The sequence below is a fragment of the Schistocerca piceifrons genome, chromosome 11 (assembly GCF_021461385.2).
Source record: "Schistocerca piceifrons isolate TAMUIC-IGC-003096 chromosome 11, iqSchPice1.1, whole genome shotgun sequence".
NCBI classification, from domain to species: domain Eukaryota; kingdom Metazoa; phylum Arthropoda; class Insecta; order Orthoptera; family Acrididae; genus Schistocerca; species Schistocerca piceifrons.
This window is the reverse complement of record NC_060148.1, coordinates 64,670,233-64,696,463: the sequence shown is the minus strand read 5'-3', so window position 1 is coordinate 64,696,463 and position 26,231 is coordinate 64,670,233. Positions and strand designations below refer to the sequence as shown.

At 38.3% G+C, this 26,231-nt stretch overlaps 1 long non-coding RNA gene across 2 annotated transcripts; it reads left to right on the top strand.

Annotated features, from left to right (window-relative positions):
• Window positions 1–225: 225 nt before the first annotated feature.
• Window positions 226–25,941, top strand: LOC124720225. Of its 2 annotated transcripts, none has more exons than XR_007006089.1 (4): window positions 226–397; window positions 1,794–1,871; window positions 14,128–14,271; window positions 24,309–25,941. It is a non-coding gene; the product is annotated as an uncharacterized LOC124720225 (long non-coding RNA). The 2 variants fall into 2 exon arrangements; XR_007006088.1 differs by lacking the exon at window positions 226–397 and adding an exon at window positions 1,298–1,390.
• Window positions 25,942–26,231: the final 290 nt, after the last annotated feature.

The window sequence follows — 26,231 nt, the reverse complement described above, 5'->3', positions numbered from 1 at the left end:
ATTTTATATAAGCTGCGACGCCAACCTATAAAGTATCAAATTTAAATATCATCATGTAATACAAGTATTTCGAAAAGCAACTATAAACTGTAGTTTTCCGCGCCCTGTTTTTCTGTTTTTGAAGTTCGGTACGACGCCACAGGGAGTGCTGCTATCGTCTCTTTCTGACGTACCTTGCAAAATGCAAATTGCTTTCGATGTTCAATTGTGGTAGTCAGTCACAGAAATTAATAATTATGTCCTCCACGTAATAAACAAGCGAGCAGAAATTACAATCATAAATAAAGAAAAAACCAAACATTATTTCGAAATCGAGTAGAAGCAGCAATTTTGCAGTGTTACAATTTGTTCGGCCTCAGGACGGTGTCAGCGATTAGTATATTGTTACGATGCTACGGTGAGTTTGTCAACAATACATTAATGTTACCTAGCAAGGAACGTGAACGTCATTTTATTCCATGTGTTAACGGCAGTGGTCGAATCAGCGTTGTTAACAGCTATGATGGTTTGTGAAAACGTGTGGATTTCGTGTGATGTTATTTTAGGTTATGTTTATCGTAACAAAAGATTAGTGTTGCTGTCGACAGACTTTTAATTATTCGAATTGCGGAAGAGAGGTAAATAGTTTTCCCTTATTGCTTTTTGTGCATATTACGCTTCCATACCGCATATGACCTGTTAAATTTACCCAAGTCAATGTGTACGAATATCGCGTTGTGAAGTGCTTGCTGTTTTCGCCTTGCCGATGAATTCTCGGAATGCGTAAAAGAAACTGCTTGCATTGTGATGAATTGCTTTGATTTTGCTGCGGTTCCTGTGTAGTGTGGTCCTCAGACAAAATTAAAGTAGTTGTTAAACATTTTGTGATGGAGTAGAAAAAGACACGCAGTGAAGTTGAAACTTCCGCTGCATACATCATGACGTAACACTGTTAGCGAATTCATGACCAGGGACTAGAGCCGTTTTTGCTGTGACGTCATATGCTGACACTCCGGATTGTAGTGAGAGTAGTTGCATCGCATTCTTCCGTATTTTCCATTGAGATGCCCACATTTACATCATTTCAGAGACTCGTTAAACGGGAATGGAGCGCAATGAAATGCTGTAGGAGGTAACTGATTCTGTTGCATTTGCTGTAGCTGATTAGAATGCTTTGAATATCATTTAGTCCCTTCTGCACTGTAAATTAGTAAACAGTGTGTCAGCAGGAGTATATAAAAGTATTCATATTTCAGAGTAGTTTTGTACAGTGAAATCACCTGGACGGACCTTATTTTACTAATTGTATTAGACAGAGCTATTATGCAAGTGTGTTTTTTCCCACCTTCATTGCCGAAGAGCATTACATGGCACCAAACTTTAACAGAACATTCATCATGGTTACACAGTTGTAAGTAAACCACTTCAGCTAATCAGTTTTAAATGTTAAGGTGTTACTAATATGGCACTACAAGCATTTTAACCTTTTTCTTATGTAATATTGAGGTTTACTGCAGTAAATCATTTTAATTAGCAAATTCACTCCACATTTATATGATGTTGAAGTTCGAATTATTGTGGGAAAAGCAGGGTGTATCTCCTGTAATGCTCACAGTAAGACAGTATAGCCTGCCTTAAACTAGTGCTACAGAGAAACAACTTTTGATAACAATTTATTCCCATCATGTGTGCTGTTCAAAATTTATTTATTTATTACTTTTTTTTTCGTTATTATGAGACAGTGCTCTGACTCTTCACAACATGCAGTTCGGAATTGAGTATGGCTGTTTTCAGCTTACTCCTTGTTTTTTCAGGTGCTTAGAACTGCAGTCACATGGAGTGGATCAAGAAACAAGAAATGCACGAGATACCTGTTGTGCCAAGACTCCATGGTAAGAGGTTTCCTTGTATTTCTCATCATTGTTCCATTCACTTCTGTGGGCAGCCTGCTAGTGAATAAATATAGTTCATATCATGTTCCTGGAAGTATGACTAACCATACTCTGCAAATCACTCTGAAGCGCTTCACTGAGAGTATGTCTCTCTTGTACCAGTTACTGCGGCATTTCCCTTTTCCACTCGTGTATGGAACCCATGAGGAATAATTGTGTACATGCCTTTGTGCCTGCTGCAATGGGCCTTGTTTTGCCCTCACAATCATTATGGGAGCGATATGTAGGTGGTTGTAGTATATTTGTGGACTCACTGCTTGGAGTTGCTTCTAGAAACTTCCTCAGGATAGTTTACATCTGTCTTAAAGTGTAGGTCAATTGAGTTCTTTCAGCGTCTTCTTGGCTCTCTTCCATGGGTCAAAGAAACCTGTGATCATTCGTGTTACACCTCTTTGTGTCTCTTCAATATCCCTTGCTAATCCTATTTAGTACAGGTCTCATACACTTGAGCAGTGTTCTGAGATGGCTCAGACAATAGTTTTTCAAGGAATCTCTTTTGTAGTCATTGTCATGAACACGCAATTTGAACAGCAAGGGTCCCAACACACTTTCCTGGGCAGGGTTCCCACAAGTTCTGGAGGGTTGACCAAAGCGTCCGATCCCACCCGTCGGCTTTGACCAGTGACGTAAGGCTATTGTGGTGTGTGACGTCATGACGGCGCGGAATTTAGTTTGTGAGAGTGGCATGTTTGTAGGTGTTGTTTTGATGCGATCGGTGGTGCTCTCTGGTGGTGTGTTAGGTGATGTTTTTGGTTTAGTTTGCGAGTGTGGCGTCGTGTGTGAATTTTGGTAAATTGTTTTTTTTTTATGTCTTTGGTAGGTACGGATATGACTGACAGGGTCAACGGTTTTTGCTTGTTGGCTATGATGAAGGACAGTGCGTTGTCTCTAATAAAATTTCTTCAACTATTCGGATTTTTGGATGAAGTCGTGCAGTGTTCAGTATGTCGTGAAGAAATGAGGCTTACTTAAAGTTCCGGCGTCTCGGACCAGGGACGGCTGTATGTGGAGATGTCGTAAGGATAACAGGTCAAGGGAAGTGTTCGATCCCAATGTGTGACTGTGAATGTTGGTATTAGTATTGGGAGATGTTTTTGAGCTGTATAGGTCAAGGGAAGTGTTAGGTCCTAATTTATGGGACCGGGAGCTGCTGTTGAGCTATATAGGTCAAGGAAATTGTCCGATTCCAGATGATATTGTGTTCAGTGGTATTTGGGGAGTTTTGAGATGTCGATTTTTTCGTCATTTTGCGTGGTTTTGTATGGGGGTGGGTGTCTAAATTTGTTTATATTTAGTTTGTCCCGTTAGTGTCATTAGGCTTTTTGTGGAATGTGTGTGTGTTTGTGTTTGTTTTTTGATGTATTTTTGTCCTCATAATGTGTATGTAACGACTTTATATGCACCATATCGTGGTTTCTGGTCGTTTCCGCCGTATTTGTGACGTAATGGGTCAAAGTAGACTGGCGGGATCGGACGCTTCCGTATTTCCGGAATGGTGGTCACGTGAGCGTGAGTTGTGTCTGAGTGATAATGTGAATATGTGTGTGTGTGTGTGTGTGTGTGTGTGTGTGTGTGTGTGTGTGTGTGTGTGTGTCGCGCGCTCTCATTTGCTGGCAAAAGCCATGGTGGAAAATTTAGATTTGAGAGTGTGATTGTCTTTTCTACATGCCTGTCTGTGGCTCAGTGATCATCTTTACGGTGAGTTTCCACCTATCCTTATTAGTATTGATTCTCAGACTATTTTTGCAAGTTATCAGTTGTACAGATTGATCACTGCAGTCTCATTTCATCAACATGAGGTCTTCGACACATGAATAGCTAGCCACATGAGTGGTGTTCCACGACGGGCCAAAACCGTGGGCCATTTCTGCATGTATCTCTAACAGATCAGACCTGCCAATCTGTAGCCTATCGGTTCCCACTAATGTGCAGTCTCTGCCCGTCGGGTCTAGTCTCACCGATCTACCCACAGGTGGGGTCTGTTTGTCAGTGGCATAATGCGGCATATTTTTGTGGTTTATCCAAGGACCCAGGACTGCTGTGCTCCTCGGCAGGCCACAGGCAATTGTTTTTAGGGTTTGTGACTGTCTCACTGCAAGTACATTGTACCGTGCAGTGTTTTGTAGACATTTTGTTTATTCTAGTACATTTTGGCACTTTCAAAAGAATTTATATATTAGAAAGTATGGACGATAAGAAGAAGAAAATTGTGGCCGTCGTTGGCGGTTTGTATGCTATGTACCCACCTATTTCTCAAAAGAAAATTCACACAATACCTGTAAAATAAGACATAACACAGTAGGTAATAGCTGGCAATATAAATGTGTTCACAACTACAAGGAATTTTATATACCCCCCGGTGTAGACAAAGCATGTCGAACATCTTTTGCTGATCTTAAATGTTCTTTTATTTTCCTGGTGGGTCGGAAAATAGTTTTCAACCCGTACTTGCTTAACACTTTCCCAATGCAATCTGTGACCTTACTAATGAACGGAAGAAAAACCTTCCCTGCGGCTGTTGTTCATCATTGCTCCTGATTCTCTGCCTAGAGTCAAGTGCTCGATCCATCTCCCTGCTAGAATAGCCGTTCTTTGCATAAGTCGACCGTAGATGTTCAATCTCGTCTTTTAAATAAACAGGTCCACAAATTTTGTGCACCCTGTCTACCGAGGTCTTTATTACACGTCTTTTTTTTGTTTATGCTGGTAGTTTGAATCTTTGTGCAGATACCGATCAGTATGTATGGCCTTTCTCTACACCATATGGACTATTGTTCTGTCCTGTCGTTTAATCACACACATCCAGAAAATTCAGTTGCTCATTACTATCCGTCTCTGTAGTAAATTGGATTTTCGGGTTAATGCTGTTTAGATGTGTCAGGAAGGCATCCAACTCCTCTGCTCCGTGTGTCCGTACTATGAAAGTGTCATCATCATAGCGATACCATCTGGTTGGTCTCTCACTGGCAGTCTGCAACGTCCATTGTTCAAAAGTCTCCGTAAACAAGTTAGCCACAGCAGGGCTGCGAGAACTGCCATAACCACCCCGTCAATCTGTTCATAAAGGTCACTATTGTACTGATAGTAGGTTTTGGTGAGGCAGTGTCTCAATAATGCCACAATATCGGTAGGAAAAATATCCGCTATGCACGAGATAGCTTTGAGAGGGGAGAGTTTTGTACATCGACTGTGGCCTGTCAGTCTGGAAGTTTTAAGTGAAGACAATATCGACAGTGAAAACCTACATTGTATGAGCAGTAGTCTCTTGTTTCTTTACATTAAGGGGAGCCGGAGGTGCCTATGCTGCCCATCTTAAAATCACTAAGTTTGAGGAACATTTATGAATAAACTACCAAATAGAAAAATTAGATTTTTTTTTTGTTTTTACATATAGAGTGGTTTAGTATTGCAGTTATGACAGGGATTTTGGAGTATCTTTTCTAGTTTCCTTCCAATTATTTTTTTTATTAACGACCCAAATTTTTTACAAATAATTCCTTTATAATTAAACTGAAATGAAACTACTGAACATATTGCCAAATGGCTGTGTTACAATGTAAGTTTGACCACTAGGAGTGCTGTATAAAAATTTCACTTTTCTAGCTTGAGTGGATTTCGAGAAAATATTCCTTATATTCGAAAAATTCTAATTTACGGGAAATGGCTATCAAAGTTTCTCAATACAGTCCTGCACTGTAGGATGGATTATCAGGGTCGTTCTTCTTCGTCCTCCAAAAGCTTCCTCTTCTGTCTTCTTTTCTGGCCTGTTGTTCCATCATACTTCATATGCCTTTCTCTTCTTTCCGCTCCTCTTATCCTTTCTCTGTCAATATTTCTTAGTGCTCGTACAGTGTTCACCCCAGCTGTAAATCCTAATGCCTTCAGAACTTCACACTGTTCCCTTGGTTGTAGGTTGCTATTGCATCATAAATGCCAAAGTGCAGTGTTTTTATGCTTACAAACACCCTTTTAGGAATCACTTTCCAAACCAAATTGTTTACGCTCTCATTAGGATTCTGCGTCTTTCCGTGTAGACATTTGTGTAACAATTCTGGCTGTGCTAAGTCATGAAAAATTGGTTTTATTGTTCCCTCCTCATTCTTGTACATACTGCATATTACCCGCTTTACACAAGAAGTATAATACTACCAACAACAGGCGCAACACTGAACTAATTCGAAACGGTAAACAGCAAAGAGACGATGTTCCGCGCTCTTATTCATTGTAGTGTCGCAACTTGGTATTAGTGTTAATTTTCTTTTCCCTACGTTCTTCCTCTTCTTATATACACGGTTACTAAAACGTGGCATCGTAACCAGAACAAAAGTGTACGACAATATTAAATGGAGCAAGATGTTCGAAATTCTGAGGAAAATAGGAGTAAGCTGTAAGGAAATACGGGTAATATTTGTCACAGAAAACAATGTAGCTATCCCTTGCACACTCGCTGTATGCGTAACATAAGGCGCTGTATGCGTAACAGGCCGAGAAAATCCCAAGCAGTTCGCCAGGAAGTCACGAGAGGGTGTTAGATGCATTCAGCGGCCGCCCATTTCCTCTGCAGGCGTGGGAGAAAATGGTAATAACTCCACTTCTAGGGCGAGTAGAACAATAATTCAAAGTTTACATTAAAGAGGAAAGTTCCAATTAATTTTTGGCAGCAAAAAAAAAATCGTAATTTTTTGGATTTGACCACCTCCGGCTCCCCTTAACTGTCTGCCATGGAGGGTCCTTCCCATCAGGAACTGTTCTGCTAGGTACATATCTATCCAGTGCATGGTCAAGCTTTCTTTTAACTTGAGCCATAGTTCTAAGTGCTCCTGTCCTGCACATATAAATTATTCAACTTGATTTAGCTGACCTTTGTACTTTGCTAATTATTGTTGCTACAGCTATTTGTGGTCAGTGAAGCCAGTTTGTGTGGATATTTGCAAAGAGGTCAGGTCTGTTTGACAGCATTAGATGCCAATAATGCAGTATAATAAAAAAAATAATTTTTTATCTTACTTGCAACAGTGAATAAAGTATAGCATGTGTTGAACCTCACTTGGGGTAGAGGATAGAGTTTATATCTAATGTTTAGTAGGTTAGGATAAATTTATAATGTACCACCAACTGGTTAGCCAATATGTTTGCATAAAAGTTGCGTTTATCTTGATCTGATTGGTTTCTTATTAAAAATCATCTTTAATGTGCAATGTAGAATGAAGATAATTTTTAAGTGAATGTTTATTTTGTAGTTAAATGTTACAAAATAGATCTAGGTAGTGAATTATCACATTGTATACGTGCTATGTAATAAAACTTGTGACTTCTTTATAAACATTATATGTTTGTTGTGATTTAAAGTAATTATTTTGAAAAGAAGCCTTCACTGGTGTGTGCGGTAATTTTCATAATAATCTTAGCAGTAAGAGTTAAAATTAAACATGTAAATGAGCCGTGAGAGGGACCAACAGCAGATGGTTTTGATTTCAGACAAATCTTACTGGTAAACATTAATTAATTGTATGCATGTACTGTGATTGATTAAAAAATCGATTTCTCTTTTGGCAGCCAACTTGTAGTAATGTTAAGAGGTGACACATTTATTATTGACATGTTTGTTCAAAGCTGCTACCAGCATTGATAAATAATGTTTGCAAATTTGAAAGGAGATTGCTGAAAACCAGAGCAGTTGTCAGTATAAATTACAAGACTACACTTACACATAACTTGAAATACAAACATTGGGAGGGTGGTCAGCATCGGCAGGGATTTAGACACACTGGATGCCATGAGCTTTGTTACACGGCAGCCAACCAGGGCTGATGGAATTAGCCTCACGAGCAGTCTACTTGTGGACACTCTGGGCTTGCCAAACATGTTAACTTCAGCATTCACATTATGCTCTGTTGTGGCAGTATTGTGGTAGCTTTATTGTGCCATGTACCATTTGAATTTCAGTGTGGATAAAAGTGCTTTATTGGAACTAGTACAGGGGAACTGACCAGGTTGGGATGAATTTGAGCTGCAATACTACAACTGTGATCCTAAATCGGCTCTGTGGCAGAGATGGAGGAAAGCAAATGTATGTGACATTCATTAAATACAGTAATAGGGTGTTTCCAGAATGAGATTTTCACTCTGCAGCGGAGTGTGCGCTGATATGAAACTTCCTGGCAGAAGTTTCAGTAATAGGGTGGGTCAAATCTATCAGTACAAAATAAGCTTAAGATAATAGCAGTATAAAATTAATTGAAAATTCTGGAAAGGATGAAAGCCAGTTCTGAAGATTTGTACATCAGTCGATCTTGAAACTTGCAATAGAGCGTAGTGAGAGATGCTTTATGAAGTGTTAGATATCGTTGAAGGAAGCTTTTCAATATACCACCCGATCCACATTACACTGTGCCCAGTGTGTAATGAAGCATCTTTTGCTTCATAATTTTTGATCAGATGCTAATGCATACATTATGTACACAATATAGTATAACTAAGTAGCTTACCTGCCTCAAGGCAAATGTAATTAGCCAGAATCTGTAATTAGCAGCAGCATTACTTTGGACTCTTCAATTTGATGAAGGATATAGGAAAACTGTTACTTTGGACTCAGCAATTTGATGAAAGATATAGGAAAACTGTGACTTTTGAAAACAATAAGTGAAGATTTCATAATGGTTGGCATCAAATTCCAGCTTGTAACTAATTATCAAATAAATCACTAAAATTTGATTATTTCACGTAAAGCCAAATTAACAATTTGAAATGTTTCACATCAGATGTCATTAAACTCATGTCGGATCTTAGGAAATCATGTTATCAAAGATGCCAGACTCAGAATGCCTGAAGTTAATTTTGTAATTACACCTTCTAGAAATTGCCAGTATAAACAAATTACCTTATTGAGATTCTGACAAAACAAAGCTCTGAAGGATCTCACTAATTCTAAGGCAATGTCGTCCTCTCCAGAGTCCTTGTTTTGGCTTGGAAGTTACAGTGCTCTGTCAAATTCTTATTGCAGTATTGTATCTCCCATGTCATCTTTATCTACTTACTCTTCCATTTCTATAGTATTGCCTTCAATTTCATAATATTCATGCTAATGCCATGTAAATTTAATCAATTAAATTGGAAAGACGACTGATACCCAAAAAAAGCTGCTTCCTCAATTTTGCTATGTGGCTTAATATTTACTTTCTTACAGTTCAGTTTTTGAAAGGAAATTATTGTATACATCTGTGATAGTGAGTCTTTACTGTAGTACATTACCACTTATTTGTGCAAGTCCACCTCCGTAGCGCAGCAGTAGCATTACCGCATACCACGCAAGGGGGGCCTGGGTTCAATTACTGGCAGGGGACTGGGTGTTGTGTGTCATTTTCATTATCATTGACACGCAAGTCACCGAAGTTGTGTCAACTAAAAAGACTTGCAATACGGTGGCCGAACCCTGAAGGGGATGCTCCAGCCAATAAATGCCATACGATCATTTCATTTTTTTTATTTGTGCAAGTAACACCATTACTTGCTATGTAACTACCAGAACTTTTCAATCCCTGAATCTATTTAGTAATGGTGGTTCATGTTTTAATTTTCTTTTGAAATTATTGGTTCCCAATTTCTTGCTTTATGTTACTTGTATGCTGTTGCACTAAACTTCACTCTGATTCCTAGAAAGTCTACATGAAAATTATTTTTGTGCATTTTATTGTAGTTGTATAGATCATATTTAAGCCGAGTCTCACTTTGTTGTCAGCTACACAAACCATTATGGAGTAGATGTGTTGAGAAATGAACACAGGAATTTGTAGATCTTTAAAAATGCTTTTGCAAGATGTGTAGTTGCATGCTTTACTTAGTATCCTTACTGCTAACTTCCAGTGAGCAAATATTTTATTTGTTTGAGGTGGACTGCATCAGAAGATAATCCAGATCATGGCAGGGAGTGAAAATACAAAAAAGAAGCCAATGCAATATTCCCCTAGAGAAGCTCAAATATAGTGCATTGGTTAACACACCGGACTCACATTCAGGAGGACAACAGTTCAATCCTCTGTTCAGCCATACTGATTAAAGTTTTCTGTGATTTCCCTAAATCACTTAAGGCAAATGCCAGGATGGTTTCTTTGAAATGGCATGGCCAACTTCCTCCTCTATCCTTGCTCAATCTGAGCCTGTGCTCCATCTCTTAACAATGTGGTTGTCGATGGGATGTTAAATTTTAATCTCCTCCTCCCTCCCATGTGTCAATAAAAGGATTCAGTGTGTCACATTAAGAAATCCTGGAGCGTGCACAAGGAAACGGCTTCTTCAGAATGGGAATAATCACTGCAGATGCACTGCGGGAATCAATTAGGGTTTTACACTGTTCTTATTACCTGTAAATGATCTGCCATCATTAATGAAGAAGGTTCAACACTTGAAAATGTAATTTTATTTTAAAATTAATAACTGTTTCTCTGCACATGGAGAGAGTTAAGGTAAATCACAATACATGCAGTTCAGCACTGCACAAGGGCTGATCACACTATTTGAAATAACCCACAAGGCTAAATCAGTAAACAGTATGGAATATTGGTAATTCTTAATTGTTTATATTGATAAGAACCTGATCTACAGGGTGTTACAAAAAGGTACGGCCAAACTTTCAGGAAACATTCCTCACACACAAATAAAGAAAAGATGTTATGTGGGCATGTGTCCGGAAACGCTTAATTTCCATGTTAGGGCTCATTTTAGTTTTGTCAGTATGTACTGTACTTCTTCGATTCACCGCCAGTTGGCCCAATTGAAGGAAGGTAATGTTGACTTCGGTTCTTGTGTTGACATGCGACTCATTGCTCTACAGTACTAGCATCGAGCACATCAGTACGTAGCATCAACAGGTTAGTGTTCATCACAAACGTGGTTTTACAGTCAGTGCAATGTTTACAAACATCGGAGTTGGCAGATGCCCATTTGATGTACGGATTAGCACGGGGCAATAGCCGTGGCGCGGTACGTTGTATCGAGACAGATTTTCCAGAACGAAGGTGTCCCAACAGGAAGACGTTCGAAGCAATTGATCGGTGTCTTAGGGAGCACGTTACATTCCAACCTATGACTCGCGACTGGGGAAGACCTAGAACGACGGGGACACCTGCAATGGAGGAGGCAATTCTTCGTGCAGTTGACGATAACCCTAATGTCAGCGCCGGAGAAGTTGCTGCTGTACAAGTAATGTTGAGCACGTCACTGTATGGAGAGTGCTACGGGAGAACCAGTTGTTTCCGTACCGTATACAGCATGTGCAGGCACTATCAGCAGCTGATTGGCCTCCACGGGTACACTTCTGCGAATGGTTCATCCGACAATGTGTCAATCCTCATTTCAGTGCAAATGTTCTCTTTACAGATGAGGCTTCATTCCAACGTGATACAATATAGTGACGAAACTAAAATGAGCTCTAACATGGAAATTAAATGTTTCCGGACACATGTCCACATAACATCTTTTCTTTATTTGTGTGTGAGGAATGTTTCCTGAAAGTTTGGCCGTATCTTTTTGTAACACCCTGTAGAAGTCACATGTTTTTAATTAAACATCAAATCACTGCAATGTTCCATTACGGATAACATCAAATTTTTTATATGAAAATGTCAGAAAGTTCATGTAATTTTCCAATAGTCACTCACTAATGTTTGACATCATATACTTGGGCAACCTGTTATTGAAAAAGAAAGTGTTTGGTGCACCAGAGCATGAAGTAAGGATAGTGCACTGTTCACTCTAGAACCTCCTACAACTGTTTAAATACTTAGGCATGCTGGCAACAGCCTTACAGTACACTGCCTCTCTTAAGATGTTTGATGTCAGTAAAGTTTGAAACAGCAGTAACATTCGTAAAATATAATATTGGAAGGAGAAGTTATTCTTCTCAATAACCCATGGGAGCACAAAAGAAAATGGATATCCCAAAGCAAAATGTAAGTAACTGCAAATACGTGCTTGAAATATCTTGGCACAATAAAATTATGTTTAAACATGAAGTGATGTGTTTACCTACCAACTAAATTCACATTAATATCTTTTGGCTGCAGATGACTCGCGACCAGTACTTGATAATGTATAAATCGTCTTGCAGAAGTGTATAATATAAAATTTAAGTAATGACAAAATCAAAAACTGTTCTTTAGGCCTAATTTTTGCAGATTGGGTAACAGTCAAAATATATTCACATTTCTACATGTGAATAAAGAAAACTCACAGGTAGTGGAACAGAGGTGTTGAAACGTATTGTGGTTTTCATAACAGGTAGACCTTATATACAATAATTTACACTGCCTGAAGAGATTTGCACAGCTCATAAAGTGTTCTCCAAGATTCTCCAGAAAAGATTGAAACCATATTTAAAGAGATGATGGATGAGAAACAAGAGGATTTATGAAAAATTGATCCACCACAGGTCAGATATTTGTTCTAAAATGAATAATAGCGAAATATTGAGAATACAACAAAACAGTAACAGTATTGTTTGTTTGTTTTAAGAAAGTCTACAATAGCACAAACAGAGAAAATTTGAGGAAAAAAATGCAGAGGTTTGGAAAACCAAAGAAAATTACAAATCTTGTAAAAGTTGTACAGAATGTCCAGAAGGGACCATGAAAGTGGATAGTGTATTTCATTGCTTTTTGACATGAAAATGGTAATCAGGCAAGGATACAGAATATCACAACTCTTGTTCAACATGATGAAGCTGGATGCACTGAATCCAACAAGTGAAGCAGAAGAGGTAATTAGTATAGGAATAAAAATAAATGTACTTGCCTTTGCAGCTGATGTAGCATTAATTGCTAAAAATCTAGATGGCCTGAAAATATTGGCAAGAAAGCTCTTTCAGGAAAAGTTGAAAGAATGTAAAAGACAAAAAAGAGGGCAACTTTGCAGATCTGTAGCCACATTTTGGAAGAAGCAGTACAGTTTAATTATCTTTGTGTTGTAGTAAGTAACAGAAATGATGAAAACAAGAAGTAGAATAGTGGACAAAATCAGCATCCAGAACACCATATTCACTCAGCAAACCACAGCAATCTGAAGTTTTTAAAGAGGGACCAAAATGAGGACACACAAAATTAAAATCAGACCAGTATTGTTATGTGGGACAGAAATACGGTAAGAAGATAAGTATACAGAAAGAAAGATGAAGGTTTGAAAATAAAATCCAGCACAAGATATTTAGATAGATCTGTGAGTGAGGAGACTGGGAAGTGAAAGAACAGGGAGCTGAGGGAAGTATGTTATGAACAAGAGACCAAGACAAGGAGACTGAAATGGGCCAGTATAGTGATTTTTTTCATGTATTGGGTATGTTGTGTACTTGTGCCATTAATAATACATCGAAAGCACACACAAGGCTACACAAAACATATTCACTGCAACTTCTTATCATGGACAAGTATTATTATTTTTGATATTGTTAGGGCTTTCTGTATTCAAGTGTCCAATAAATAAATCGCTTTGGAATGTCTATATAGACATTAAATTAGTAACAGCTTGGTGTCAAGCAGCTTGATCTTTTACATTTTGAAATATCACAGGGTTGTAATTCAACGTCTTTTCACTTGAATGATAATTTACACTTTTGCGGATCTGCATGGAGAGAGACCTTTCGCATGGTACATCAATTGTTAATTCAAAGGTGATAACTTTCTGCACTGTGAAAATCTCATCAGTTGAAGAAAAGATAGACTTCAGTATTTTTGCTCAAAAATTAATTGTAAACCCACTCCATTTTGCTCCAGGCCACTTAACATTGGAGTAATAGGATCAAGATCTGCCATCTTGTAAAAGGTGGCCAACAATTCAAATTACAACTGAAGCTGTAGCACACGTTATTAATCTCCGAAAAAAATGTACGGTTAAATTTTCACACATATAGGGATGCTACCACTACTGAAATAAATGTATTGGTTATAAATAACAGCATGTATCCAGAAATACATTACAAGATATGTAAATCTCCATCCATGTTTTCTCATGTGAAGATTTGAACCAAAGTAAAATAATTCGGAAATCTATTTCTATTGTTTCATTGTTCTCAAAACATAGATTATCTTGCAATATTGATACTGCACACAATGAGATAATTAACACTTTTGCATGTTCTTTTGCACACAGAAGAACAGTTCATTTAAACATATCATGTCAACCATAAATAAATATTTCTTGTTTCCAGAGGACCAGTACATGAACCATGTCAGAAGAGAGGTGATATCAAGGTTGAGAGAAGCATTAGAGAAGAAACCTGAAGGATGAAAACAAGTATGCAGATAAGATGGAGAGATAAAGTAGCCAAGTGTTTTCTGAAAATTGGAGCAAGGTAAGAAGGTTCCACAATAAAGTCATACTGCAGTTGTCAATTATAGGCTTAAACGTAATTTTTGGGAACGGAAGGCCTATGCTCATTCAAAATAATTGTTCTCTAATTTCATTCTACAGTTGCATGAGAAATAGGTTAGTTTCAGAATTTTCGGATGCTTACAAAACTATATTTTCATAAGTTAGTGGTACAAGTGTTTTGGATACATAATTTAGCTCATAGCAAATCAGCATTTGTGGTTCACAGTTCAGCTAAAGAATACACCACCCTGAATTCCATTATATATCAACACAAATAGATGCGTGTTTTTGAGAATTTTTGGAAGCTAACATTGTTCTTTGCATAATTTTAGCAACTTTCTAGCTCAGCAGATAATCAGTGGGCTTAATTTAAAGTTTATTGTTAACAGCCTTGTAATACATTGCCCCAGCCAAAATGCAACCTTATTTTGAATACTATTCTCGAACACGGAATGAGTTGGTTGGTATTCATAAGCAGCTGAAAACTGCCTTGACCGTCAAACAGTTGGCAGTTGCTGTGTGTTGAAAGATCTCCCAAGAGGTATCTTAAGTACAATGCTCTCCTGTGGATCCTGTCTCATCTGCAGAAAATACAGAATCTGTAATTACTCATTCACTTGACTGTGGGTGGCATGCCAATGGTAGATCTAGGCATCCTGTATAGGGTGGACTCAGACCAGGGAGGATTCAGGGTGTTTTACGAATCCCCCTAACCGTCTTTCACTGAAACTGAAACTGAGTCAGTTTGTCACCTGTTTTGTCCAGTGTAAAGAGGAGGCAAATGCAAAATGGTAAGAGTCTGTTAGTCATTGTCAGTTCAAACATATGGTGAATGATTGTACACCTTAGGGAAATTGTACCAAGGGACAGGAAAGAATAACAGATGCACTCAGTGTTTATGCCTAGGGGCCTCATTCAACATGTTGAACAGGCTACCGTATTTACTTGAATCTAAGCCGCACTTTTTTTCCGGTTTTTGTAATCCAAAAAACCGCCTGCGGCTTAGAATTGAGTGCAAAGTAAGCGAAAGTTCTGAAAAATGTTGGTTGGTGCCGCCACAACTAACTTCTGCCTTCGAATATACGTAGCGCTACACAGTCATGCTTTGCAGGCACAAAGATAAATACTGGTGCCAAAACCTCTGCGTCAGTAAATAAATTAAAAAAAAAAAAAAAAAAAAAAGGTGGAAGACGAGCTTTTTTTCTCCACCCTGAGTTTCGACCACTGCATTTTCATACATTATCTAACGAAGTACATACAAATTCCGTATTGTTCATATTCGAATGTAGCAGCATTTCAATGTTCTACGAAAATCCGACTGGCAAGACTGTTTGGGATGTTTGTCAATATGGCCAACTCTACGTTCTGAATTTTTTCCTACCTGTTGCTAATAGGAACTTTTATGAATTGAGAATCACATGCAGTATTCTCTTCACCATAAGAATAATACTGATATTTTGCCATGCATTCTTTCGTGTTTGCTGCTATCTAATTTAAATCTTGTCTGCCTAATAAACTATGAAACTAGTGTGAGACAACAGCAAACACGGAAGAATATACATATCATGTCATGTTTATATTCGTATTATTCTTATGCCTAATAGTGATACAGTCAGATCAGATCAAAGAAAAATAAGCAATCAATTCAAACCAGACGAAGCACATGAAAAAGGAAGGGTACCCGTATTAATACGGACGGAGCGCCTGAGGCATAGCAATGGCTACCTGGTAAAGCTTAACTGCTAAGCTTACGACTCGAACCAAACTACTGTAGTTGTATCGTCATTCATTCGACCTAAGTTGTGCCTCATATTACAATGGACCAGCTTTGTTTCGATTTGGAGGTGCGGCCTAAAACTTTTTCTCTCCCCTTGAATTTCGAGTTTCAAATCTCAGGTGCGGCGTAGATTCTGGAAATTTTTTTTCCTTGATTTCAAGTCTCATTTTTCAGGTGCGGCTTAGATTCGAGTGCAGCTTAGATTCGAATAAATATGGTATTCCAGCAGCCCTTGAGGGAACAGGGTGCAATCAACTGCAGATTGTAGTGCACATTGGAACAAATGGGCTCTGAGGTCAGACTTGGGTCATTCCAGTGACAGGCAGAGGAGGTTGAGATGGAGTTTCAGTGAAGCTCATAATTTGCAGCCTTGTCCACAGAAGTGATTGTGGCCATTTGCCTGTAAGGTTTGATGGAAGGACTGACCAGAGACTTCAAAGGTTCTGTGAAAAGGTAGGTTGCAACTTCCTGGACTTGCATGTAGGTTTGAGAACTTTTGGCCCCACTATGTGGGTCAGGTGTGCACTATACATCGGCACCTGCTACTTAGGTAGCTGGCTGTGTGTGAGGTGTGCACAAGGGTTTTTAGATTGGCTGATTCTCAATCCATTCCATGTAACAATAGCTGTAGGAAGTATCAGTGTAAGATTGAAAGAAATGCCTTCAACAGGTGAGAGTATTAAAATCCTAATGGTTAACTGCTGGAGAGCAAAGTGCCAGAGTTTGAAGCATTGCTAAAAAGCAATGAAGCTCACAGAATACTAGGTACGGAAAGCTGGTTGAAAACTAAAGTTGATAGCAGTATGATTTTTGGGGAAAATTTAAATTTATATAGAAAGACAAGGCAAATCAGAAGTATAGGTGGTTTGTTTGTCACAGTAGACAAGAAACACAAATCCATTGATATAGAAATTCGAGCTGCGTGTGAGATTGTTTGGCCAAGACTCAGTATCAAAGGTGGGCATAAAATGATAATTGGAGCCTTCTATTGCAGACTCGTCTCCTTATGTAACAGAAAACTTTAGAGAAAACCTCAGTTGACTTGTATGGAAGTTCCCCAGTCATACAATAATCATTGGTGGAGACTTTTATCATCCGACAATTAATTGGCAAAATTACAGTTCTGTTAGTGGTGGGCATGATAGGACATCGGCTGAAAATTTGCTAAATGCCTTCTCTGAAAACTATCTAGAACAGATAGTTTGGAACCCCACTCATGATGGAAATGTATTGGATCTAATGTCAATGAATAGACCTGACCTCTTTGAGAATGACCACATTGAAACTGGTATCAGTGTCCATGATGTGGTTGTGGCAACAATGACTACCAGAGTAAAAAGGATGACTAAAACAAGCAGAAAATATATGTTCAGTACACTAGATAAAAAAATTAGTGGTGAATACGTCAATGAGGAACTTGAAACTTTCAGCACGGGGCAGCACCGTGTAGAGGAACTATGGCTCAAGCTTAAAAGAATAGTTGAACATGCACTGGATAGATACATAGTCAGTAGAACATTCATAGTGGGAGGTAACCTCCTTGGTACATAAAGAAACTTCTCAAGAAACAGAGTTATTGCATAATAGGTGCAAAACAAAGCTTAGGGCTATCAATAGAGAGTTGCTGAATGACATGCATTTGGCTGTCAAGAGAGCAGTGTGGGGTGCCTTCAGTGATTACCATATCAGAATATTGTCAAATGATATTTCACAAAACCCTAAGAAATTGTGGTTATATGTAAAGGATGTTGTGCCACCAAAGTTGGTGTCCAGTCCCTGGTGAATGAGATACGAACTGAAATTGAAGGTACAAAGCAAAAGCTGAAATTCTCAATTTGCTTTTCAAGTGTTCTTTTACAAAGGAAAATCCAGAAGAATTGCCGCAATTTAATCCTCATACCACTGAAAAGATGAATGAAATAAGTATTAGTGTTAGTGGCATAAAGAAACAGCTGAATTTGTTAAAACTGAACAAAGCTCTAAGGCCTGATGGAATCAGTATCAGACTCTTTTCTGAATTTGCAACTGAGTTAGCCCCTTTTCTAACTATATTCTATTGTAGATACCTTGAACAAAAAACCATGCTCAGTTCTTTGAAAGAAGCACAGGTCACACCCACTTACAAGAAGGGTAGTAGAAGTGATCCACAAAACTACCATCCAATAACCTTGCCATCAATTTGTTGTAGACTCTTATAACATATTCTCAGCTCAAACAGAACAAGCTATCTTGAACAGAATGACCTCCTCGATGTCAACCAGCACGGATTCCAAAAACCAGTAATATAAAACTGAACTTGCACTTTTCTCACATGACATACTGAAAGCTTTGGATCAAGGCAGTCATATATTTCTTGATTTCTGAAAAAGATTTGACTCAGTACTACACCTACCTTATTGTCAAAAGGACAGTTACATGGGGTGTCAAGTGAAATTTGTGACTGAATTGAGGACTTTTTGGTAGGGAGGATGCAGCATGTTACCTTGGGTGGAGAGTCATTAGTAGATGTAGAAGTAACTTCAGGTGTGCCCTGTTGATCATATTAATGACCTTGCAGACAAGATTAATAGTGAGCCCAGACTTTTTGTGAATGATGTGTTATCTTTAATTAAGTACCATCTGACAGAAGCTACATAAATAATCAGCCAGAACTTGATAAGATTTCAAAGTGGTGCAGTGACTGACAACTTGCTTTAAATCTTCAGAAATGTAAGATTGTGCACTTCACTTGACTATAATATCAATGAGACATTGTTGGAATTGGCCAACTCTCACAAATACCTGTGTGTAACGCTTTGTAGGGATATGAAATGGAATGGTCACATAGGTGTAGTCATGGGTAAAGCATGTGGTAGACTTCAGTTTATTGGTAGAATACAGGGGAAGCATAATCAGTATTCAAAGGAGATTGCTTACAAATCACTCATGTGACCAGTTCTAGAATATTGGTTAAGTGTGTGCGACCTATACCAAGTAGGACTAACAGAGATATTGAACATATAAAGAGAAGAGGAGAGTGTCACAGAGATACTGAAGGAATTGAACTGAAACTTTCATGAAGATATACGTAAACTGCCCCAAGAAAGTCTACTAACAATGTTGCAAGAACTGGCTTTGAGGCTACTTGATGAAACCAAAAACAGACAGTAGTGTGTGGGGTCAGGAGACTAAGTGCACCTGAAAATATTTGCCCAGTTCTAATAGAAAGTGTCCCAAAAAGCACTGAATCATTGAATAACGGTGACAGCATGCACACACAGTATTGATGTAACATGTAACTGTTAAATAAATGAGTATACAATCCAAAAGTGTCCCTTTTTTGCAAATATTCTCCTTGAGTTTTATAAATTTCAACACCTAAGTTCTGCTTTCAGTTACATTAAAGGGTTACATTGAAATAGTAGGTGGGTAAAGTCAGTTTTGATAGAACAGACTTGAATTAATCAACCATGAATATAAAGTGTTATCCAGATTTGGATATGTATGGTAAGCGTTTAAATGAGGTAGTGTGCCATATTATGTCATCAAATCACTGCAGTTATACAGAACCATAAAATTTTACAGTATAGAGGACGTTGTGCAGTTTCTCTCTGAAACTTTCATTCAAAAGAATTTGGCATAACGTTTACAATCAAGAGTTGGTTTCATGTCACAAAAATATACATATCTTTCTGTTCTTTCTCTTTATGGTGCACTTCTGAGTGGTCAGCAGAGTTGCTGATTCAACTTTCTTGCATGATATTTTGACAGACAACCTAGCTGTCATCCTCAGGTACTGCAAGATGCGCTGTTGCCTTCTTGCCGCCTGGACTATAACCAGACTATGGACTGTTGTTGCTCTCATGCTGCTGTTTATAGCAGAGTTTGATTCACAGTACCCTCTATGCCCTTTCATGGTCTTTTGTTTTTTTTGAGCCTGCACTGATATTCCATGAAACAGACATATTCTCTGTCAGCATTTCTCAGATCTGGTGGGCAAGATCTTAGTAAATTGAGTGCCAAATCCCAAGCATTCCTTAAATTGAAATCTCCATCCCAGTTTATTATGTTTTCTGACATCCTTATTTCAAAAGGCTCCTGTATTACACTTTTCTGAAAAACTGGTGTCATTAACTCAATAGTGGGTAGAAACAGTAGTTAACAGCCCCCATATAGTTGAGACCTGTAAGTGAGATAGCAGTCATTGCTAAATATGCAGTGTTTCTCACAGATAACAAGTTCACACACACCTGCAACATCTTTATTCATCCCAACTGGAGGTGGTTGTGTAGCTCTCCGTATTGTGTATACTGTATGTGCTGTTTTGGTAGTGTTTGGAGTGATAGGCTACACTAGGGAAGCTAAATTTTCATGTGCCTCACATATTGGCCTGCAAACAGTACATAGCACAAGTTTCCAGTGATTTCTCCCAGTGCAACCAGTATCATACAACAGGAACTGTAGTAGATGTTAAATAACAAATAACTGTATTTCAGGCCATGCTGAATGGAATGATGTGTAATAAAAGCAGCAATTTTATTTCAAATTACTACTCACATGAAAGTAAATTATAATTTGGTACAGGCATTTGAAATGTTTTGTTGTAAAAGAACAAAATTACACTACTGGTCATAAAAATTGCTACACCAAGAAGAAATGCAGATGATAAACGGGTATTCATTGGACAAATATATTATACTAGAACTGACATGTGATTAGATTTTCACGCAATTTGGGTGCATAGATCCTGAGAAATCAGTACCCAGAACAACCACCTCTGGCCGTAATAACGGTCTTGATATGCCTGGGCATTGAGTTGAACAGAGCTCGAATGGCATGTACAGGTACAGCTGTCCATGCAGCTTCCAACACGATACCACAGTTCATCAAGAGTAGTGACTGGCCTATTGTGAAGAGCCAGTTGTTCGGCCACCATTGACCAGACATTTTCAATTGGTGAGAGATCTGGAAAATGTGCTGGCCATGGCAGCAGTCGAACATTTTATGTATCCAGAAAGGCCCGTACAGGACCTGCAACATGTGGTCGTGCATTATCCTGCTGAAATGTGGGGTTTCGCAGAGATCGAATGAAGGATAGAGCCATGGGTCGTAACACATCTGAAATGAAACGTCCACTGTTCAAAATGCCATCAATGCGAACAAGAGGTGACCGAGACGTTAACTGATGGCACCCCATACCATCACGCCGGGTGATATGCCAGTATGGTGATGACGAATACATGCTTCCAATGTGCGTTCACGACGATGTCACCAAACACAGAAGCAACCATCTTGTTGCTGTGAACAGAACCTGGATTCATCCGAAAAAATGACGTTTTGCCATTCGTGCACCCAGGTTCGTTGTTGAGTACACCATCACAGGCACTCCTGTCTGTGATGCAGTGTCAAGGATAACCACAGCCATTGTCTCTGAGCTGATAGTCCAGGCTGCTGCAAACATTGCTGAACTGTTTGTGCAGATGGTTGTTGTCTTGCAAACGTCCCCATCTGTTGACTCAGCGATCGAGACATGGCTGCACGATCCGTTACAGCCGTGCAGATAAGATGCCTGTCATCTCGACTGCTAGTGATACAAGGCCGTTGGGATCCAGCACGGCGTTCCGTATTACCCTCCTGATCACACCGATTCCATATTCTGCTAACAGTCATTGGATCTGACCACTCGAGCAGCAATGTCGCGATACGATAAACCGCAATCACGATAGGCTACAATCCGACCTTTATTAAAGTTGGAAACGTGATGGTAAGCATTTCTCCTCCTTACATGAGGCATCACAACAACGTATCACCAGGCAATGCCCGTCAACTGCTGTTTGTGTATGAGAAATTGGTTGGAAACTTTCCTCATGTCAGCAGTTGTAGGTGTCGCCACCGGCGCCAACCTTGTGTGAATGCTCTGAAATGCTAATCATTTGCATATCACAGCATCTTCTTCCTGTCAGTTAAATTTCGCATCTGTGGCGTGGCATCTTCGTGGTGTAGCAATTTTAATGGCCAGTAGTGTATATGCATTGATAATATTGTTCAGTAACTTGATAAAAATGTTTTTGCATTTTCATGTGATCAGTAATTAATCACTAGATCTGATTTTCGTTCAAAATTATGATCCAATGTTTTAATTAATATTTCCATATTATTGTTATTGAAATTATAAATAAAAGTATATCATTTACTAGTGGTGAGAATCAAGCTGATAACCTCATGAATACACACTCTGCATTCAGTTGCAGTGTTTCTTTTTCCTCCCTTTCCAGGAATTACTTCATACCAGTTTAGGAAATTTGTTATATGCACACGTACCTCCATTTCTGTAAGAAGACTGAAGAGGACTTGTCTGCAAGGACCCTTGTTGATCACAATTATTGCATCAAATAAAACTTGTGCTCCTGCAATAGGACCAAAAGAAACTGCCATATACAAGTAATGATGAAATGTGTAATGTGTCAGTCACTGAAGATGGCCTCCAAACATGTCATGTTTTTCAGTAAGTCCCACAATTTTCTGGTTTTCTTCCTTGCATATTTTCAAACATTTGAGTGTCGAATATGCTAATTTTGGGTTGTCTGCCACTGTCTGTATTTTGCGTCTGTGACTTTAAAATGTGGTGTAGATTTATTTCCTTTGTAGTTTGCTACAGCCAAATGTAGTACCAGCAGTTCATTTTTTGTTTTCATTGTCAGAATTGTGTGAACATGCTACTGAATGCCAAAATGGAAGCAGAGTGCGAGAAGCTGCCCTCTGCCCCTGGTGATGTTAGAGAAGGAATTGGTGAATGAACTACCAGTTCAGGTGCCCTCCATACTCCACAGCAATTTGTCTACCTGCTTATTTTCAGTACCCAACAGCAGAGCACATTTGGTCATACGTAGCACTTATTTTGTTCTTGGGTCGACAGTATTTCCGTAATGCTAATAACCTGAAGATATTGGGAAGATCGAAGTTAACTGGTCTCATTGTTGCAACTAAGATATTGAACGCTAGCATTTCTCTAGAATGAATTTTTTGCAGCATCTTGTAGTCACCAATCATCCTCTGTTACTCTGTCTTGGACCTAGCAATCGCTATAATGGCTACCACCGAGCTACATAACACAGAGTGGCTTGCTGTGCATTTGTTCTGTGGGCTAACCATAAAGTTTTAACTACTCCAAAAAAAATGAAGTTGTGTGTTATTTGGCAAAGAAAGAAATTTGCAACTGGCACTACTATGCATCAACTTAGTCATGTGACTAGATGCAGCCTTGCTCCATTGAAAGTAATGTGTATTGTTACAAGGAACTGGAAAATTCCATTAACAAAGTCAAAATTGTTTATCTGTGAGAAGGAGAAAGCAGTGGCAATGCTGATGGAAAGGTGACAGAATGTGGAAAGCAAGTGTTAAATGAGCAAATTATGGCAGGAATGACATTTCTGGGATGAATGGAGTTGAACTACCTACCCCAAAGAAAAAGCAGCAAAGTGTGCACAATATATATACACGGAGACAGTGTGGATAAACATGTTACTTGGCAGCAGTTTTTGCATCATTATGGAGGGTAAGAGGAAATGCCAACTTCACTAGAACTTCACAGCTTACATCATATGGACGTTACAGCTAGCAAACTAACTCTGACAAATAGGTTAGAAGAACAGAGAGTGAAAGCTGATGTGGTTTAAAGTGCCAGCTATATCACCTCGAAACTGTTTATTCTGCTAGCTTTAGTTTGAGAAGTGGTGACTGGATGAAATTTATTAAAATGATCACAGCTTGCAAAATAGCATGATGGCACGCTGTGTAATTTAACAGTCTAGTACACAGAGGTGTGTGTGATCAATCCTACTACAGAATAAATTTATCTAGTTTTCATTATAATTTATCCAATTTCACTTTTGATGACAGCTGATAACCACCTTGAATACATTGATTACAAAATAGATAACAAAGAGATAGATAAAAGTGATTTCATATTCAATGTACAGCAGGTCATATACATTTATTTACTATTATACAATTTATAATTTTTAGAGTGATAAACACTGTAACTGAATGCGAACTATGAGGACAGTAATTGTCACAAATTATGTTGTCTAGGATGAAGAACTATCTAAAGCTACTTGACAAATAACCTTTTGTCTTTGTGCTTGATTGATAAGAATCACTCAAAGTTAGATGATATTAATAAAAAGTGAAGTATTAAGTGCTATATAATATGTACAGAAATGTAAAGGTAGTTTTAATTCAGATACTCTTTACTTTTTCAGTTTCTTGAAGTTCCATTTGGAGTCTCATGGACTACTGATTGTATCAAGGAGAATCCTGAACAAAATTTGGGAGTGGATGAAACTGAGAATACTGAGATTAGAATATTCTCAGTTTCATCCGCTTCCAGATTCAGTTCACATCGCTGATATATTGCATGCAAAGAGAGAAAACATCATTGGCATAAATTGTGAGTTTTCTGGAAATTATCATGTAAGTAATTTTCCAGTATCCTTGTACTATTCCACTAGACTTGGATTACCACCTATTATTTGCTGACTTTTGTGAGTAGAATATGAACAGGTCTTGTAACCTACTTGCAGTGACCCCCTCTTGATAAAATAAAGGTGTAGGGCATATGTTGATACTTTACACATTGTGAGGCGCCCACCCTGTAATTGGATTAAGACTGCTTCTTGAATACCGGGTTTCTGTCATATTCACTTGGCATTGGATTTCCAGTTTTATCTGCACTGTTGGGTAGTTCCACTTCCTAGGTGTGCATATCAAAGGAATGAGGTCTGTAACCATGTGCCAAAGTAACATATGCCCTATCAAACACCTACTCCCACTGCTCCATATAATTAAGTCAGAAAAATGTCAAGTAATGTGTCTCGAAATTGGAAACAGTTTCTCATTAGAAATTAAATTTATTATACTTTCTCTGCAAAGGAAATGTCCCTGTAATGGCTAAAGTTCAATCACAACACATTAACATTGACACAGTTTCATAACATTATTCAAATTGGCCATTTCTTTTAGATTCAGCTTCATTGCCATAAAAGTATCATACAGTTCCTCATTTCATGCAAAATGAACAAGAATTGGTGATATTTCAATGGCGGCAGTTACTTTCCACACTTACCTTATCTCACTCTCCTGAGACCTTCAAGCTAATTACACCAGTTATCTACTGCTGAATGGGTGACTGCCACGCACCATACTGACAGGTGCCAAAACTGCTCCTAAACTCAGATGATGGAGTATGCTGTGCAACCTGTGGGCTCCAGTTGGACAAAGGTGAGCCTGGGTAAGATCAGATATTGTATCAGTATCTGTACATCCCCCTACTAAACATTTTCCAAAATGCTCATTCCTCACATTTTGGAAAAGAAAAAATAGTCCCACAGGTAACCTTAAAATTTCACCAAAAAGGACTCAAAGCCAAATATTCCAGTAGAACAATAAAAAATATTTTGATGAAGTATGTGAATAGCAATGGTGTCCTCTTAAAACAGAAACCAGAAATTCATATAGCAAAATTTAAAACACATTCACACTTCCATTTTTTCGTACCCGTATATTATAAGTTGCTTGTATCATATGATTTATAGAAGAAATCCGAAATCAAAACCTTATAATTCCACGTAGGTATAAATTTATCAGATATTTGCAAAACACACTTTGTTGATACAAATCCAAACTCTGGTTATGGTCCAATTCAGTGTATTTTCAAATTTGAAATTTTCAGATAAGGCATTCAGAATTCACTTAGTCAGTTTTAATCCATTTTGAGTTAAGCACTTATTTACATCTATAGGAAAACACATACCAGTTATCATGTGACACACTTGATAAGAATAATGAAAAGTAGGCAACAGTGTTTCAAAATTCCCAAAATACATTATTCTTTCAGGAGAGATTTGTATCTGTGTAAAGAGCTAATGCATTAGTTTCTTTATTGAAAAGAAAGCTTTATTTTCTGTAATATTCTGTAAATGCAACTAAGTGTTTAAGAAACAATAAAATTTTTAAAAAATCTGCTGTTAAAAAAAAAAAAAAAAAAAAAAAAACCTAATTTTGTGTTCTCTCTTCTCCCCCTCTCCCCATCTTTCCCCTCTCCAACCCTCTCCTTCCCCCACCTCTACCCCACCTGCCAAATCCATGTACATGTGCATTTTAAGAGTGTGTCACTTCATCATTAA